The sequence below is a fragment of the Macrobrachium nipponense genome, chromosome 4 (genome assembly GCF_015104395.2).
Source record: "Macrobrachium nipponense isolate FS-2020 chromosome 4, ASM1510439v2, whole genome shotgun sequence".
Classification (NCBI taxonomy): domain Eukaryota; kingdom Metazoa; phylum Arthropoda; class Malacostraca; order Decapoda; family Palaemonidae; genus Macrobrachium; species Macrobrachium nipponense.
The window spans coordinates 67175424-67194053 of NC_061100.1; the positions used below are offsets into that span (position 1 = coordinate 67175424).

General features: G+C 46.0%; 1 long non-coding RNA gene across 1 annotated transcript in view; it reads left to right on the top strand.

The window, feature by feature from the left end:
- The window catches only part of LOC135211652 (uncharacterized), a 77341-nt gene continuing 58711 nt past the window's right edge, over positions 1–18630 (top strand). Inside the window, exon 1 of the long non-coding RNA XR_010313695.1 lies at positions 1–352. This is a non-coding gene — a long non-coding RNA (uncharacterized LOC135211652). The remainder of the gene's footprint in view (positions 353–18630) is intronic.

Here is an 18630-nt window from a genome sequence, read left to right on the forward strand (position 1 = left end):
TGCCCATAGAAGTGTTTATTGTTTTTGACCAGATTTGGTTTGATACACCTATCCTGGACCAAATGTTCAGTTTTATAATTATTGTCTGATAACTTTTGGATAGGCATGAGCCATGTGGGAGTAATCTGGGCGTACATAACTTATGAACGGTGGCATATGGCCCCTGTTACCGCCCACAAGAAAAAAAAAATATGAAAAAAGAAGACAAAATAAGCGGAATAGAATAGAAGATGAAGAGGTGCCGTTGTAAGGGTTAAACCTCCGCCCTTCAACTGATTTATGCCGAACTGAAGTTTACAAGCTGGCTGATAAACATAAGCCAAACATGAGAATTGAAGATTTGCGAATGCAGGTAAACACTTTTGATGTTTACTATTGGACATCAGATCGGAAGTGCTATTAGAATAGAATCATATTAAAGCATTACGGAACAATGAATTATAATTCATGACTGTCAGCGGAAAAACTGACTTTGTCTCTTTGTGGACTACTAGGTAGGTAGCTAGCTAGGTACCAAGCTAGTACCTAGGTAGGTAGCTAGGTAGTATTTCTAACTGTAGCGTAAATGAGTTGCCTTCATGCTACGCCATTAAGGGGGATACCAATCGAACATCATGATGGCTCAGCCCATGATATAGCTAATACCTACTAGCTCTTGGTTGGTCATTGTAATAGCTAGGTAGCCGAAAGCACAACCAGATTGGGTAGTACCTAGTAGTAGGTAGTACCTACTACCTAGGTAGGTAGGAGTGCAAACTTGGACAAATTACCAACATACTGCTCAGCTGAGGTTGGTATTTAGGCTAGGATACCTAACCTTGGTCAGTCTAGGTATAATAATTCTGTGTCGGGTTTTTTGTTTGGAAATTACAGTCTCCTATAGGCTAGTATTTGGGTTCTCAGGTATTAAGAATTTACCATTATGGTATTTCTACGGACTGCAAGGAACGTAACCGCGGATACGACATCCACTAGAGATTGGGACGTCGAATGTATTTCGCCGTGTTTAGTACTGGCCCCTGGGGGGTTAGGCTAATTACAGTCGTCCGAATAAATATTACTTAAATTTCTTGTTGTTTCAGTAGGTAAAACTACATAGAAAAAACCGCAACTGCCGTAGTCTAGGCCGTCACACGATAAGTACCCTAGATCTACCACCATTATTTTGGGGGTCAGCTGTAATTAACCCCCAGGAGCTAGTATTAAACACAGCAAAATAGGTACATTTGACGCCCCAATTCCTAGTGGTTGTCGTATTCACTGGAACGTTCCCTGCAGTCCGTGTAGAGTTAGGTACCTGTTGCTTAGAATTAGCTACTGTGCAGGTTAAATGACAACATAGTGGCCACCAATCCCGGAATGCAGCCACCTTCCTGAAAAAGTACTTGAATTCGCTGCCATGAGCATCAGTCAAGAGCAGCTTTGCTGAAATGCCAAATTTTCTCCCCGATTTACGAGAAAAAACTCTACGGGTGGAGAACCAGACTTTAAATGCCGAGAGAAGGTCGGCCTCCATCGTTCATGCCGAGAAAAACTCGGCATTCTTTGAGGCGATTGATTTATTGTCAAATAAATTTAAATACTTTTTTTTAATTAGTTAATGTCTTTTTATCGTAAGATTAGGTAGAAAACTGAGTATTACTACATTATTATTACATAATATATGTGTAAATGATTGTTTAAGAGATTCCACTTAATCGCATTGAAAACGTTCATCCCAGCTGTGACGGAAAAGGAACGCTTTATATATGTATAAACACAAAACCGAATAGTATTAGCAGTTAAATGCAAACAATTATCTGTGCTAATGAAAGTTTCTATTTGGCATAGAACTTAATTTTGAGGCCACATATCCATTGTGGTCTTATAAAATTTGCACCTCAGATTAGTAGACTGCACAGCTTCTTGTTTCACACTCTGTTGCAACGAGCATAGGGTAACACATGGTCTTCCACAACCTCTTATGAGTTCAGTTATCTAATTTAATTCCGATGGAATGTGCTACAGCAATATTTAGTTTATTATGAGTCAGGTTTGGAGCAATTGAAATGTAATTAATTACATGTAGCCTATTGAAGGTAATAGTATTTTGTTCATGAGGCTTACCTGTCAGATATATATATATAGCTGTATTCTCCCGAAGTCCGACAGAATTTCAAAAAGTTAACGACACGCGCAGTGGGAGGACAGGGGTGGTTAGTACCCATTCCCTGCGCTGGAGGCGGGTATCAGGAACCATTCCCGTTTTTTTTTTTTTCTATTCAGATTTTCTCTGTCGCCGGTACTGTCAACACCTGTTTTCAGTACCTCCGTCGGTTGGATTTCGTAAACTTCTTTGCCACTTGAGATTTGATTGTCTTTTGGTCTTTTTACCTTGCATTTGTGGCTAGGCACACGCTATTGTGGTGTTTTGGAATTTGCTTTGATTTTTCTTAAATTGTGGATCTAGTTCTGCTACTTACAAGTAGTGTGTGGAAGAGTGCAAGATGAGGCTACCAAAGGCTTCGTAATTCCCCCACTCTATATGCACGAGCTGTAGCGGACGTATATCCTTGTTAATAATCAGTATAAAAGTGTGAGAGTTTGCTTGATTCCAGTTGTTAGACTGCTAACCCTCTGTAGACTTTGTATTCCTAACCCTGTGGTGTTGCCCTTCGGGCCCTGAGATTGTGCCTCCGGAAGGTATGCCCGTTCGATGATTATGGATGCCATCCGTAACCTGGGAATCGAAAGTGCTCGCTCGAAAGTTGTGTTGTGAAGTGCAGTGATAATAGTGCCCCTAGTGTGGAGGGGGCGTCAGATCGACCCTATAATGCCTCTAGGCCTGGGACCTCTGTCGGACTCCCAGGACAAAGGGAGTGGGCAAGTCGAAAGCCGAAGGAGGGTTACGGGGGCTCCCCACCGAACTGGCGTCCCTTTGGCAGGAACTGGTGACACTTCCCAGGCTGCCAAGGATCGTGCATGTGCACGAATCCTTTAGGATGCTTCTCATCCTCCGAGGTGTCCTCCCCCGCGCAGGGCGGGTTGGAGCTCGGAAGGGACTCTCGCCCTCTCAAGAGAAGCTTCAGAGAAGAGGATGCCTCACGCCCTCTTTCTCGACAGGCATTGCAGTCGTCGCCTGATTGTTTTAACGCCTTTCTACTGCAGAAAGGACCAGGACGTCATTGAAGGATGACGCTTTTGAGCGCCTCAGTCGCTCTAAGGTTTTTCCTGTGAGAAGGAAGAAGGTGTCCCCTCGCCCCTTGTCTACCCACAAGATTGCTTCTCGGTCTTCCGAAGCGTCTTCCCGCGCAAGGGGTAGAGCTCCTCGGAGGACCAGAACGTCATTGGAGGATGACGGCCGTTGAGCACCCCAGTCGCTCCAGGGAGAGGGCTGTTGCTTTTCCTGTGAGAAGGAAGAAGGCGTCCTCTCAGCCCCTTGTCTTCTCACAGGATCAGCTCTTTCCCCTGAGAGAGAGTTTTCCCCTACTAAGGAGATTTTGCTTGGTATACAGCGGCAGTTGGCTTCATTTTTTGCCGAGGGAGGCAGAACTACGTCGACGCAGGAAGATTCGAGGCTGCCTATCATGAGATCTAAGCAGCCCCCCTCTCCTTCTCCTTGTTCGTCCCTTCTTCCTGCTGTGTCGCCCTCTGCTTTCGCTTGGCCCACCCAGCGCGTGTCCCTTCTCTGGACCATAAGGCCCATCGCAACAGGGTTCGCCGAACTTCTCGTCATGACGCTCCTCTCCACTCCCCTTCATGACGCTCCGCATGCTGCTCGTTGTGACGCTTTTCATGCTGCTGCTGCGCGTCAGGACGCTCTTCAGGGCGTTCGTCGGGACGCCCGTCAGGACACTCGTCGTGACGCTTGTCAAGACGTCCGTCAAGGACACTCGTCATGACGCTCGTCATGACGCTTGTCATGACGCTCGTCAGGATGCTCGTCAGGACGCTCTCGTGACGCTTGTCAGGATGCTCGTCAGGACGCTCGTCAGGACGTTTTTGTTAGGATGCTCGCCGACGCCAGGACGCTCGTCAGGACGCTTGTCAGGACGCTCGTCATGGACGCTTGTCAGGACGCTCGTCAGGACGCCCCCTTCGCAGAGCTTCGAACGCTTCAGAGGCTGTTGTTAGAATCCCCAGCCTTGTGCAGCGAGTATTTGTTCTTCGAAGCGGTGGGTCCCTTTTTTGAGGCTTCCGTTGAAGAGGGAGAGTTCTTCAGTGCGTCGGAGCCTGCGGATGTAGAGCACCCTTCTACTTCGTCGTTCTCTACCAGGGTTTTGGCCCGCCTTCTGAGGGACTTGTTTGCAGACAAGTTCCAAACCCATCTGCCCTTGCTCTTCTCCTTCGCAGTTAGCCTCATCGAAGACGAGGAGAACGCCAGGCTTTGTGAAGATGACGACGTCTCTTCCTACGTAGAGAGCCTTCAAGGAAGTCCACAATTGGAGGGATTCTAGGAAGGCCCAAGGCAGGACTTCTTTTGCCCTGCCTCCGTCGAGGGGCGTGCATGGAGAAGGCCGTCAGGGATGGTTCGGATGAACTAGTTACCCACTTTTGTACCAGGCTTTTGAAGAAGAGGGCCTTGTACAGTATCTTCACAGCGAAGTCTGTTTCTCCCTCCACAGAGGGCAGAGTTGCTGTTCGCCCCTCTGTCGGATCATCTTTTCCCTCAATCCATGGTCAAGGATCTCGCCGTCAGCCTGCAGGAAGAGTCTACCCAAGACCTCCGGGCAGGAGACTCTAGTAAAGCTGTCGTCCAGCAGTCCCTTCGGCTACCCTACTTGGACAGGTTTCCAGGAAGCAGAAGCCCTTTCGCGACTCCTGGCAGGCGCCGTTTTTCGGCATGGTAGGTTCAATATGGGCTAGTCACATTGTGGTCACGCCCCCGTTGACAGATCATCTAGAACTCACCAGCTATACAGGTCACTACCTTGCTGGAGACTCTAGTAAAGCAAAAGCAGACTTCGGTGAAAAGAAGCCTCTTCTACGTTCAGGACTGCGCTGCCGAGGGGGGACTTCGGGTCCTACCTGGCGCAAGCCCAGTCATTGAGCAGGTATCCTGCCCCTTCCTCGATTTCTACGGAATCGAGAGGACCACCAACTGCTGATTGTTTGACGAATTCGGTGGGGGTTTTCGCCAAGTGCTTAAGATTCTGTGGAATTTCTAGCACTCGCAGTGTTCGAGTTTCTTATTTCTCTTAACACTTAAGCAAAACCTCGATCCAAGGTGAGCTAGACGAGAACTCCCCCATAATTTTTACCTCAAATTCGAGAACACCGCCATATGCTCGAATTCCTGGATGAGTTTCTGTCATGTAAGTGGGTTGGCCCCCATTGACAAGATCCTAAACATTCTGTCATGTAAGTGGGTAAGCCCCCATTGACAAGATCTAGAAGTCTTTGTCAGGTTAGTGGGCTAGTCCCCATTGACAAAGATCCTAATAAGGTTCTGTCGTGTAAGTGGGTAAGCCCCCATTGACAAGATCCAGAAGAACTCTCAGTCATAGGTCACTACCTCGCTGAGGCTCTTCGGGCAAAGCAGACTCATAGACAATGTCTATGAAGTCTTTTGCCCAATAAGATAATAAGCTTGAACTGTCCTCTTCGGTTCTCGGTTCATACTTGGAGTTTTCTTTCAGGAAAGACTTCTCCTTCATTCTCTTGACTAAGAAAGAACGAAGGCGGGTCGATCTCCAATCCTTACTCTCTTCCTCGTCGAGAAAAGATTTTAGGATGGAGGTCGTTGTACAGATACCTGCAATATACTGTGTATATTACCTTCGCGACATGATTCTGTTAAGCAGTTGAACTGTTCAGGATTTACACGCGTACCGTGGTTAGCTCTATGGATGGTGATCGAGAGGACTATTATTCTTATTGAACTGCAAATTGAGGCTCCCTGCAACCTTCCAGGAGTTTCCAGTTTCGCTTTTAAATAATTAAGGTATTGTTACGACAACACCAACTCAGCTTCCGTATTTACCGAAATCCGTTTCGCTGAAATTTATTTGCTTGAACGATGGTTCTAGCAAACGTATTCCTTCGTAGAATGGAATAGTTGGCAACTCGGTTTGAAGAGGCGAGACGGCTAGCGTTGTCTCAGACTGCTGTCACGGTAATAGTAGCTCAGTACCTGCTGCCTCTCTGAGATGCACGGTCGGATACGTCTCTCTCTCCTGCATGATTGACTGACTAACCGCATCTCTGCCCAACAATCACCGACTTAGGTCCCTGATCAATGGGGATTCTCGCATGCATGAAAGAACATCGCCTTCGCTTTGCGAGAATTTCTTCAACAGAGATATCTCTTAGACTTTTTCTTTTTCTTTTTCCGTTTACCGCACTGTAACAGAATTCTGAGCTTATTTTAAATATCTCGTATTCGTAGGTGTGCAATTGTTCCTGGTTCACCACGATTTAACTGTGTACGAAGGAAGCGCCTGTTCCCCGGCTTGGCAGCTCTGCTTCCAAAGGTTCAGCCCATAAGAAGCAGTTCTTCCCGAGGAATTTTTGTTTTCTGAAAAACTGCCCTGCTTTCTTAGATCTCGTCTTCTCATCAGGAGGAATGAAATAGCGGTTAGCGTGTTCAGTCATCTTAAGCTCGTGTGCAGATTCTGCAGAATCTTTCTCTCGATTAGGCTGTGAAGAAGTAGGTTGTTTTCTCTGTCCTCCTTCTTCTTCGCAGCATAGTGTGTTTCTCCTGGGCTGAGGTTCAACTACTATGAGGATATCTTGCCATCAGCAACATCGGTCTCTAAAAGGCATAGACTTTCGCCTACTGGGCTCATGCTCTACAGAATCGTCACCTCGCCGTCCGCATCGGTGACAAACATATATGCGTCTTTATAGTCTTTCGGCATAGCCCTTCAAGGCGAAGGTCACGTCATTTGCTCGGTACTTGGACATCTTGCCTCGATGTCGAACGCAGTCAGTCGGCAGTGATTGGAGCGGCCGGAGGAGCTATTACAAACTCGCTATAGACTCTATTTCGTGTACAGAACTTCGCTGCGGAACAACACTGTGGACGAAGTGTCAGACACCTAGAAAGAAGTAAAGCTGGCAGTCCCAACTATCAAAGGATAGGAGTATGTTGTCACCGGTTTTTAGCACAGAGGTCTGGATCTTGTGAACAACAAAGACCTTCACGATCTTTTAAGGTCTTTTGAAACCTCTAAAGTGACTCAGCCAAAGCTGCCTTCATGGAACTTGGACGTAGTCTTGAAGTTCCTGATATCTAGTCCATTCGAACCTCTCCATTTTGCAACATTGAAGGATGTGACCAGAAAGGCTATTTTCTAACCGCTCTGGCTACGGCAAAGAGAGTTAGCGAGGTTCAAGACATCAGCAAACATATAGGTTTTAAAAGGACATAATACGGTATGTTCCTTAAGCCCTTCTTTCTTAGCCAAGAATGAGAACCCGTCGAACCCTTGGCCAGGAGCTTGGAAATCAAGGGTATGGTGAAAATTCTTGGGCAAGAGCCAGAGAGAGTCCTGTGCCCTGTCTGGGCTCTCAAATTTTATTTGCATAGAACGAATGGAAGGTCGGGGTCCTTCGGACAATCTGGGCTGTTCGGTGAAGACCCCAGACTTGCCAATGTCGAGAATGCACTAGTGTTCTTCTTAAAAGAGACTATTAAGGACGCTCTTACAAACTGTCAGGACAGTGATTTTAAACTGTTGAAAGTAAATGCTCATGAGGCGAAGGCGATTGCAACCTCAGTGGGATTTCAGATAATGTGGCATTCAGTGACCTTCTGGGTGTCACCTTCTGGCGAAGCAACTCGTTGTTCACTTCACACTACCTGTGAGATGTGAAAACGACGTATGAGGACTGCTGTTCGCTAGGGCCATACGTTTCCGCAGATACTATTTTGCGGGTAGAGAGTAACACTCATCCTATCCTTTAGAAAATGGTTAGGAAGTGTTTTTTAATTTTGTATTTTTGTGTTTTTATGGTTGTTGGGTCGGCCGCCAGAGGGCGGACTTCCCAGTCCTTAGCTTAAGTTATGCTATCATAACTTAGTTAAACTTGGTCAGGTGGTTGTGCTCGTGGCCCTCATAGTATGTTCAATATGTCTAGTCACATTTTGGTCACGCCCTGTTGACAGATCATCTAGAAACTCACCAGCTATAGGTCACTACCTTGCTGGAGACTCTAATAAAGCATAAGTAGATTTGGGTGACAGTAATCACGAAGTCAGACATGCTAACAGATAAGGAACCAAGGTGTCAATCATCTACATGTAATTTGTTTCCGAAATCCTATCCTGTCTCTTCCCACCTCCAAAGGTGGGATTCAGCTATATATATATATATATCTGACAGGTGAGTCATGAACAAAAGAAATTAATTAGCATAAAAACAGGATATAAAATCTGGATTAGTAAAAATATATTCTCAAACATTTATACCCTGATATATGAAGAAAAATAATAATTTTTTTTGTTTGTTTTATTTTATGTAGCCTAATATGTTTCTATAAAGTTGATTATAAAACTGAGTAGGTTACGTATCTACCTATATTTTGTGTGTGTAATTTTTGTATGTTTTATAAAGTTTATCTATAAACTTAATTTGTATATATCATTGTTGTTTTGGTTGTAATTGTGTATATACATAGCTAATATATATGACTTTTGGTTGAATGAATTAAAGGGACAAAAAATAAATAATATGCATCATGCCAGATAACAAATGTATACTAATAATGATGAATATAAATCAAACGTTATGTATGATTTATTTCCATCATTACTTGTCAAAATTCATATCGATGGGGTGCTGCATAAGATTGGTTTATTTTCTTAAAGTACCCCTGGGCCATAAAATGAATTTCGTTTTCTATAAGATGCCGATTTTGGTATGCAGAGCTCTCGGCAACGCTGGTCAAGAGTTGTGGCCTCCATCCTGGCAGCACACCAGACCTCTACATTCTTCTCGAAGTACCTAGGCTAAGTGTTTTCTCCTAAATTATGAAATAATGGCATAATTCAAGGGCTTTTTCGGGAAGTGGCTGCGTTCTGAGAGAGGTGGCCGCTATGTTGCCGTTCGGTCATTTATCCTATAGTAATGAAACAGCCTAGCCTAATTAGCATACCTAGTCTATTTTAGTAAAATATTAGGCTCATAGTAAAGAAAATTTGGTTGCACACTCCAAACAAACAGATGAGTTGCTATTCTATGGAGAAGAAAAGTGGATGCACTGCTACTAGTATAGATTATTGAACAATTACATTGGCCTTGGCTTGCTGCTTGGTCAGTGTGAAAGTATCTCTTAAGTCAGATATTGTAAGGGATACATTTGGCTAATCTAGGCTGACTGGTATTTTTATCTTACTGTGATGCCAGTTTCCGTATATAGGTGTTTTCTTTGCTTTGTTGTTTATTTATTGTATTTAATTTTACTGTTACTGAGATATTTATTGCCTTTTTTAAAAGCCTGTTTTATTCTCCATAAGGTTGGAACTAAGCATGGGTTTTTGTGGGCAGGTCTAGGATTAAAGTAAAAAATTTACTGTTTAACCCAACTTTGACCTAGGGGGCTGTTCCTTAAGGGACATAATTCTAAAACATACTAGTATTATGGGAAACAATAATTGGAAACTGAAAGTCTTGAATGTTTGACCAGTTGATGTATATTTGGCGCCTTTGAAGGGACTTGCTGAACAACTTTTATTCTACACTATTTGTCAATTAGATGATTGAAACATTAGGTATAGCTGGTGCTGATCATTCTAATTACTACCTGAAAATGATACTAGGCTAGCCTGCGGGAGTGCTCAATCTGTTGAAATATAGGTTATTTACACAATTCAAATCTTTGTGATATATATGTTACTTTTGGGAAAAAATGATCTATTTGTTGAAGCCTAAGAACTAGGTAGTTAACTAGCAGCTAGGACTCATTTTTTCAATTGATTAATGGTGCCATGTATTTTCCAACCACTTGTCTTGCATCCGTCTTTGCCATTTCTGCAAAATTTTATTGAAGTATGTTTGTGTTTGAGTGGTTGATGGCTTTCACCATCTTTGTCCTTGATTAAGGTTATGACTTGTAAGATTGATGTTAGATGATCCTCAAGCTAATAAGAATGATCATAAATATCTAGGTTGTGGAAATGTGTGTTGTATGCAAAGTTTGTCTCCTCCTTTGGCATTGACCCTCAGCCTAACTCTTCTCTCTGAGAGGTTGAGAGTTTGTGTAATCTCTAGATTATGTTGAGTGTTCCATGGTTGTCGTCATCTTCTAGTTAAAGGTGGCTCTATGCCAGCACATGTCTTGCTCTTGGGTATCCTCTAAATCTCATGGTCATTTGACCAGTAAAAGAAGTGTGAGTTGAAGCCGAGGAAATTGAGGTAGGTGTTGTCACTGTCTTCAGAAGGCAATGTACCTCAGTTCTCCTCTGCTCTCTCCCAGTCTTCTCTGGCTTTGCCTCTGCTCCTTTTGTGGGGAATGTGTCCACTCATTCTCCCTTTGCTCAGTCCAAGGAAGGCATACATGGAACAGATGGTGACTGACATTGTATGGTCTTTTCAGTTTGAACTTTGGTGTGTGCACTTCTGCTTCAGTTCCTGCCTCTCCTGCTTCCATGATGACACCTCCAAGGAAATCTCTAGATGAGGTAATGCTCAAACCCAGATACCCTTCCCATATACATTTTTTGGGAGGACACTTGGCTTAGACCAAAAATTATTTGCCACTTCTGCATTAATGATGACTTCTGATCCTGATCATTCTTGACCTGCTGTGTTATCCTGAGTCTCATTGAGTTTGCTCTTTTTTAAAATTATATAGTCCCGAAAGGAGAAGAGAATGCTACTTGATAATACAGGCATAGAAACAGATAGAACGAATTACCGAAAACATCATGGAGCTAAAAATATCAGAAAGAGCAAGCAGAGGTAGATCAATATTGCCCAAAACTATACCAGGAAAACTAAGGACAGCACACAGGACATTAATCCACTACGCACCAGCATTGATAATGTAGCGTCTATTCAATGTGTTGCCAGCTCATCTGAGGAACATATCAGGAGTGAGTGTAGTGTGTTTAGGAATGAGCTCAACAAATATCTAAGCTGCATTCCAGACCAGCCAAGATTGGAAGATGCAAAATGTACTGGAAGATGCATTAGCAATTCTCTGGTAGACATTAAAGGTGCCTCACACTGAGGGACTTGGGGAAACCCGAACGAGCTGTAATGTCTGTAAGGTAAGGTAAGGTAAGGTATGGATGGTGATGGGTCAGATGCTTTGCTAGCAAGTGTTTCCCATACACTTAACAACAAGCTTCCTGGTCAGTCACACCTGCCCTGGTAACTCAGGTTTGTCTTAAAGGTTATTTTGTTCATGCAACTTACCTGACAGATATATATATAGCTGTATTCTCGAAGTCCGACAGAATTTCAAAACTCGCGGCACACGACAGTGGGCGGCCCAGGTGGTAGTACCCATTCCCGCCACTGGGAGGCGGATATCAGGAACCATTCCCATTTTCTATTCATATTTTTCTGTCGCGGTCGGTAAACAACTGTTTACAGACCTCCGCCTAGGATTTTTTGGATTGACTCGTTCTAAGTATCTGGATTGACTTTTGGTTATTGATTCTGGATTGTTGGATTGGCATACACGATAGTGGACACTTTTTTGATTTTGGATTGGCTTTTCTGTGAACGTGATGTCTGGATCAAGTTCAGTGAGTTTCAGAGTGTGTGTGAAGAGTGATTGCAAGGTGAGGCTACCTAAATCATCGGTAGATCCCCACACAGTATGTGTGGGGTGTAGGCGGCATGTATGTTTATTGGATGATCGGTGCAATGAATGCGAAAGTTTGACCGATGATGGATGGAAAGTGGTATGATTCTTATCAGCATAAATTGGAACGCGATAGGATCAGGAGGGCTTCCTCCAAGAGCGGTTCTTCGAACGGTAAGGGAAGTAACATTTCACCTGTATTAACACCAGTAGAATTTGCTTTCACCTAATACTGTGTTGTTGCCTGCGGCCCTGATTCTGTGTCTGGAGAAGGTAATGCCCTTTCTCTGATTCTAGAGTCGTTACGCACTCTAGAATCTAAAGTGTTGGCCTTGGAAACCGGCTCAATTAAAGTGTGTGATCGTGCCCGTAGTGTTGTGGAAGGGGCGTCAGATCGGCCCCATAATGCCTCTAGGCCTAGACCTCTATCGGACTCCCAGGACTCAGGGAGTGGGTATGTTGAAAGCCGCAAGAGGGTTACGGGGGCTCCCCACCGATCTGGCGTCCCTTCGGCAGGACCTGTTGTTAGTTCCCAGGCTGCCAAGGAGCGTGCACAGGCTCGCATCCTTAAGGACTGTTTTTCGTCCTCCGAGGCGCCCTCCCTGTGCAAGGGGTGGAGCGCTCGGAGAGACTCGCGTCCTTTGAAAAGGACTTTTCCGAGTGAGAACGCTTCACGTCCTCTCTCACCGTTATCATTGCGATCTTCACCTGCGTCGTATGACGCGTTTCCTCCGCAGAAGAGAGGTAGGACGTCATCTGAGGATGACGCTGAGAAGCGCTTCTTTTGCGCTTCGGAGAGGCAGGTAGCTGTACCTGTGAGAAGGAAAGTAGGCGTCCCCTCGCCCCTCGTCTTCTCGCAGGTTCAGCCCTTCACCTCCTCGAGTTTCTTCACCAACGAAGAATATTCTTGTGTCTTTTCAAGACCAATTGTCAGCTTTAATGGCTCAGAAGACTCGCCCAGCAGCAGTCGAGCTAAGCGTAGGAAGGACGTCAGGCTGCCTGTCAAGAGGACAAGGCAGTCCCCTTCTCGTCTCCTCGTTCGTCTCTGTCTCCGCTTGCTTCTCAGTCGGAGCTTCCTTGATCTCGTTCTACTTGTAGGAAGTCTAGTGGACAGGACGCTTTTCTTCCCTCTCGACGTCCTGATCAGCCCGCGCGTCAGGACGCTCGACAGGACCGCCTTGGAGGAGACGCTCGGCAGGACGCTTTTGAGGACGCCTCGTCGGGACGTTTTGCTTGACGCTTTGCCTTTTGAGAAGGCTTTCGAGAGCGCCCAGAAGGACGCTTTGAAAGCGAAAACTAGACGCTTTAGCGGGAAGCGTAAGGACGCTTCTCTAGAGCGAGTTAGAGTAGCCTCTCTTGACGCTCAGCGCTGTCAGACGCTCTTCGCTCTTCAAGCACTAAGGATCGACAGAAGGTCGGTCGCATTGAAGAAGCTGCTACACTTAAACCTCGAAAGTCTTTGTTGAAGGCTAGACCTGTTGGGCGCACGCACCCTCTCCAGAGGAGCAGTCTCCTTTGCCTCTTGGGAGGAAGGAGAGCTTAGTAGTCCGGCAGACTCAGTTGAGGAGGAGCAGCCCTTCGGTTTCGTCTGGTGTCGGATTATAAAGTGCTGGTATGACTGCTACGCTCGTCTTTTGGAGACAAGTTCCAGCCTGCAGCTCCCAGGTCTCCACCCTCTCAGTTTTCGTCATCTAAGTCTTGCAAGGTCCCGGAGTTTGTGGAAATGAAAACTTCGTTGTCCACCAAGAGGGCTTTTAAGAAGTTGCAAGATTGGATGGAACGTCGGAAGGATCAGGGCAAGTCGACTTTCGCCCTTCCTCCATCAAGACTCAGTGGGAAAGGTGGCATCTGGTATGAGACCAAAGGAGAAGTAGGAGTTTAAGATCCTGTCGTCATCCCAAGGGGACTTTGCTAGTCTGGTCGATGCTCAGAGAGGTCCCTTTTGTCGACTGCTAAGATTTCATGGACGCCTACGGAGATTGATCATCACATGAAAGGACTGTTAAGGACTCTTGAAGTCTTTAACTTTCTAGACTGGTGCTTGGGAGTCCTAGATCTTCAATCTAGGAGTCCTGACTTGTTAAGTCTGGGGGAGCTGTCCAATGTGTTATCCTGCATGGACAAGGCCGTCAGGGATGGTTCGGATGAGTTAGTGTCTCACTTCGGCATGCTTTTCTTAAGAAAAGAGCGCTGTTCTGCAACTTCACGGCTAGATCTGTTTCTACAACACAGAAAGCGGAGCTTCTCTTTGCGCCTCTTTCGAACCATCTCTTCCCCCAGACTGGTAAAGGACCTGGCAGGTTAGCTTACAGGAGAAGGCTACCAGGACCTCTTGGCCCAGTCCTCAAGACGTCCCGCAGTCCCTACTAACGTCTTCTTTTGGACGACCACCTAGGAAGGTTAAACCCTTTCGTGGGGCTCCTCCCTCGAGAGCTGCTTCTCGAGGGAGAGGGCTTTCAAGAGGAAGAGCTTCTTTCAAGCCTAAATCTTCCAAGTGAAAATCAAGTCCTTCAGATGCCTGTCGGGAGCCAGGCTGAAGTTCTTTGCGGAGGCGGGTGAGAGAGAGAGTACAGATGCTTGGTCCCTCAGATAGTGGAACAGGGGTTCAAGTTCCCGTTTTTGGACCCTCCTCCTCTATCCACAAACTCCCAGAGATCTTTCCCCGTCATATCAAGGGGAGAAACGTCCATATTCTTTTTCGAATCTTTTAGATCAAATGATCGAGAAAAGAGCGGTGGAACAGGTCTTAGACCTGGGGTCACCAGGATATTACAACAGGCTTTTCCTGGTACCAAAGCAGTCGTCGGTGGCGTCCAGTCTTGGACGTGAGCAGGCTGAATCTTTTCATACAAAGAAAAAATTCAAGATGGAAACGCCTCAGTCGGTTTTAGGAGCCTTGAGACGGGCGACTGGATGGTGTCCTTGGACCTACAGGACGCATACTTTCACGTTCCAATCCACCCTCTTTCAAGAAAGTTTCTGAGGTTTGTGTTAAAACAAAGACAAAGTTTGGCAATTCCGAGCCCTTTGTTTCGGCTTAAGCACGGCTCCAATGGTATTTACCATGCTCATGAAGAACGTAGCAAGATGGTTACATTCTGCATGGATAAGAGTATCCCTATATTCGACGATTGCTTGTCAGAGCATCGTCAGAAGAAAGGTGTCTGAAGGACCTCACTTCACGTTAGCCTTGGCGAGGTCCCTGGGACTTCTGGTCAACCTTGAAAAGTCGCATCTGACCCCAACCAACCAGTCCATCGTGTATCTGGGGATTCAGATGGATTCAGTGGCTTTTCGGGCGTTTCCGTCCCAGGAACGACAGCTGCAAGGCTTAGAGAGAGTTTCGGCCTTCCTGGGGAAGGAAACTTGCTCGGCGAGGGAGTGGATGAGTCTGCTGGGGACCATTTCCTCGCTGGAAAAGGTTGTTTTCCCTGGGAAGACTACACCTCAGGCCTCTCCAGTTTTTCCTGGCAGAAGAATGGAGAGTCAAAGAGGATCTGGATGCGACCTTTATGATCACCGAATCGGTGAAAAACCATCTAAGATGGTGGTTAGATCCTCGGAAGTTTCGAGAGGGTTTGTCCTAAAGCTTCTGAGCCCGACCTAGTGTTGTTTTTTCTTCCGACGCCTCGGTGTCGGGATGGGGAGCAACACTGGGAGGGGAAGAAGAAGTGTCAGGCACCTGGAGGGCGGGAACAGGTGTCCTGGCACATCAATGTGAAGGAACTAGCGGCGGTTTTTTTCTGGCGCTACAGTTCTTCAGCAAAAGGTTGCAGAAAAAGTTTGTCCAAGTCAACTCGGACAACACCACGGCCCTTGCGTACCTAAAGAATCAGGGAGGTACACACTCCCGTCCTCTATTTACTTAGCGAGGGAGATTCTGCTGTGGGCAGATGCAAGGCGAATCAGGATCCTGACGAGATTATCGCAGGATTTCAGAACGTCAGAGCAGACCTTCTCAGCCGACAGGATCAGATCCTGCCGACGGAATGGACTCTGCACCAAGACGTCTGTCGGGAACTATGGAAACTGTGGGGACGTCCTTTAGTCGACCTATTTGCGACGTCGAGGACGAAGAGGTTGCCTCTTTATTGCTCCCCTGTGTTGGATCCGGGAGCAGTCGCTATAGACGCTCTGCTCTGGGACTGGACGAACCTGGACCTGTATGCCTTCCCGCCATTCAAGATCATGGGGGAAGTCATAAGGAAGTTCGCGGCATCGGAGGGGACGAGGTTGACCCTGGTCGCCCCGATGTGGCCCGCGAAAGAATGGTTCACGGGAGGTAATGTCCTTCCCTCATAGACTTTCTGAGGACGTTGCCCTGGAGGAAAGATCATCTCAGACAGCCCCACTTCGCAAGAATATCACCGAAACCTCTCCGCTCTGGGTCTGACTGCGTTCAGACTATCGAAAAGTTGGGCCAGAAGCGAGAGGTTTTTCTAAAGCAGCTGCGAAAGCGATCGCCAACGCAAGGAGGGCTTCATCGAGAGCTGTTTACCAGTCGAAGTGGGCTTCCTTCAGGGCATGGTGTAGAAAGGAGGGAATTTCCTCTTCCACTACCTCTGTGAGCCAGATAGCCGATTTCCTGCTATTCCTAAGGAATGTGCAGAAGCTGGCAGTCCCGACCATCAAGGGATATAAAAGTATGCTGTCAGCAGTCTTCCGACACAGAGGCCTAGACCTTACTGACAACAGAGATCTTCACGATCTCTTGAGATCGTTTGAGACAACCAAGATACCTCAGGCGAGGCCTCCTTCTTGGAACTTAGATTTAGTTCTAAGACTGTTGATGTCGAGTCCTTTCGAGCCTCTCCATGCAGCGTCTCTTAGGAACTTGACGAAGAAGGCTCTTTTCCTAACTGCTCTGGCGACGGCGAAGAGAGTTAGCGAAATTCAAGCCATTAGTAAACAGGTGGGCTTCAAAGGTGACAATGCTGTCTGCTCTTTGAGTCCCACTTTCTTAGCGAAAAATGGAAACCCGTCTAACCCTTGGCCCAGGAGCTTTGAAATTAAGGGTATGACAAGCCTTGTGGGCCAGGAACCTGAGAGAGCCCTGTGCCTGTCAGGGCTCTAAAGTTTTATGTTCGCAAGACAAAGGAGGTACGAGGTATCCTCAGATAATCTGTGGTGTTCGGTAAAAAGACCCGATATACCATTATCCAAGAATGCTTTGGCTTCTTTCTGAGAGACGTGATAAAAGAGGCTCATTCGTCTTACCATGAAGACCGATTTGAGCCTCTTGCGAGTGAAAGCTCACGAGGTCAGAGCTGTCGCAACCTCGCTTGCCTTCCAAAGGAACATGTCGATCAAGGACATCCTTGACGCCACCTTTTCCTTTTGGAGGAGCAATTCAGTATTCGCCTCACACTATGTGAGAACGATATACGAGGACTGTTGTTCTCTTGGGCCATACGTTTCTGCAGACACAGTCTTGGGGGCTGAAGGTAGCTCTCTCCCTATCCCTTAGTTAGGTTTAGGTTAGTTTTTAGTTGTTGTGTTTTTTGGTTGTGGTGAGTCTTGTGTGAAGACCTCCCATCTCTTAGTTTAGTGTTCAGGGGGTCTTGGATAGTTGGTCAGGTGGTGGTCAGTTGCTTCGTTGCCCTCATATGTATGGCTCGATGGTCTTGTCACGTTGAGGTCACGTCCCCGTTGACAGAGCATCCAGAGCGCACCAGCACTACAGGTCTCCACCTGGCTGGCAACTCTGATTAAGCACAAGCAGGCTTAAGTGACAGTAATCACGGAGTCTACTTTGCTAACAGGTGAGGAACCAAGGTGTACATCATCTACTTAATTTAAGTTTCCTACAAATCCTATTCTGTCTCTTCCCACCGTCCTAAAGGTGGGGATTCAGCTATATATATATGTCAGGTAAGTTGCTGAACAAAATGGTATTGTTATAATACAATTAAGTTTGTTCATACTTACCTGGCAGATATATATAATTGAAGTGCCCCACCCACCTCCCCTCAGGTCAGACAGTGGCACTGAGAAAATATGAATAGAAAATGGGAATGGTTCCTGATATCCGCCTCCCAGCGGCGGGAATGGGTACTACCACCTGGCCGCCCACTGCGTGTGCCGCGAGTTTTGAAATTCTGTCGGACTTCGGAGAATACAGCTATATATATATCTGCCAGGTAAGTATGAACAAACTTAATTGTATTATAACAATAACATTTTGCTCATCACTTGGTTGCTTGAAGGTTCTAAGTGTACTGTAATACCTTCCAGGAACACCTGGATGTGGCTGATGTGCATGTTGCTGCTGATCATAGTGCGAACAGGGTTCTTATTCTAGTATGGACCTAATGGTGATTTGATTCCCTGGCACTGTCACAGATTGTTTCAGACCACCCAGTGGCCAGCTTTACTTGTGTTGCCTGCTAACAATGCTATTCATGGTCTTCTGCAATAAACTATTGGTTAGCATGTTCATGTGGTGCAGATGCTTGCTCACCTGGACCCGGGAACAGTCTAGCAAGGCTACTTAGTTGCTGAGCTTATGGGAGGATGTAGAGTTGATCATATCACTGAAATGAAAAGGGGGTTGCGGAGTTAGAGACAGACAAACTTAGGAAGCTATGCTCTGGCTTATAAAATGTGGGTTAAGGGTTGTTCTATTGGGGTGACTTCTAAGCATTCAGAGGGAAAATATTTCTCTTATTACTTCAAAAGCAGTCACTCAGTGATATGACTGCTGCTGGATGAAGGTGCCAACCACTTTTTGTGCTTTCAACATTCTTTTCTTGATGATGATATTGCACCTGTGATATACATGAGAAAATCAACAATGGCTTTGATGAATTGAATTTGGTCATTCCGTGTTTTTCATCTTATTGAATGGATTGAGGTAATTGGGGCAGATTTTTGATGCTGTTAGCCTTGGCAGTG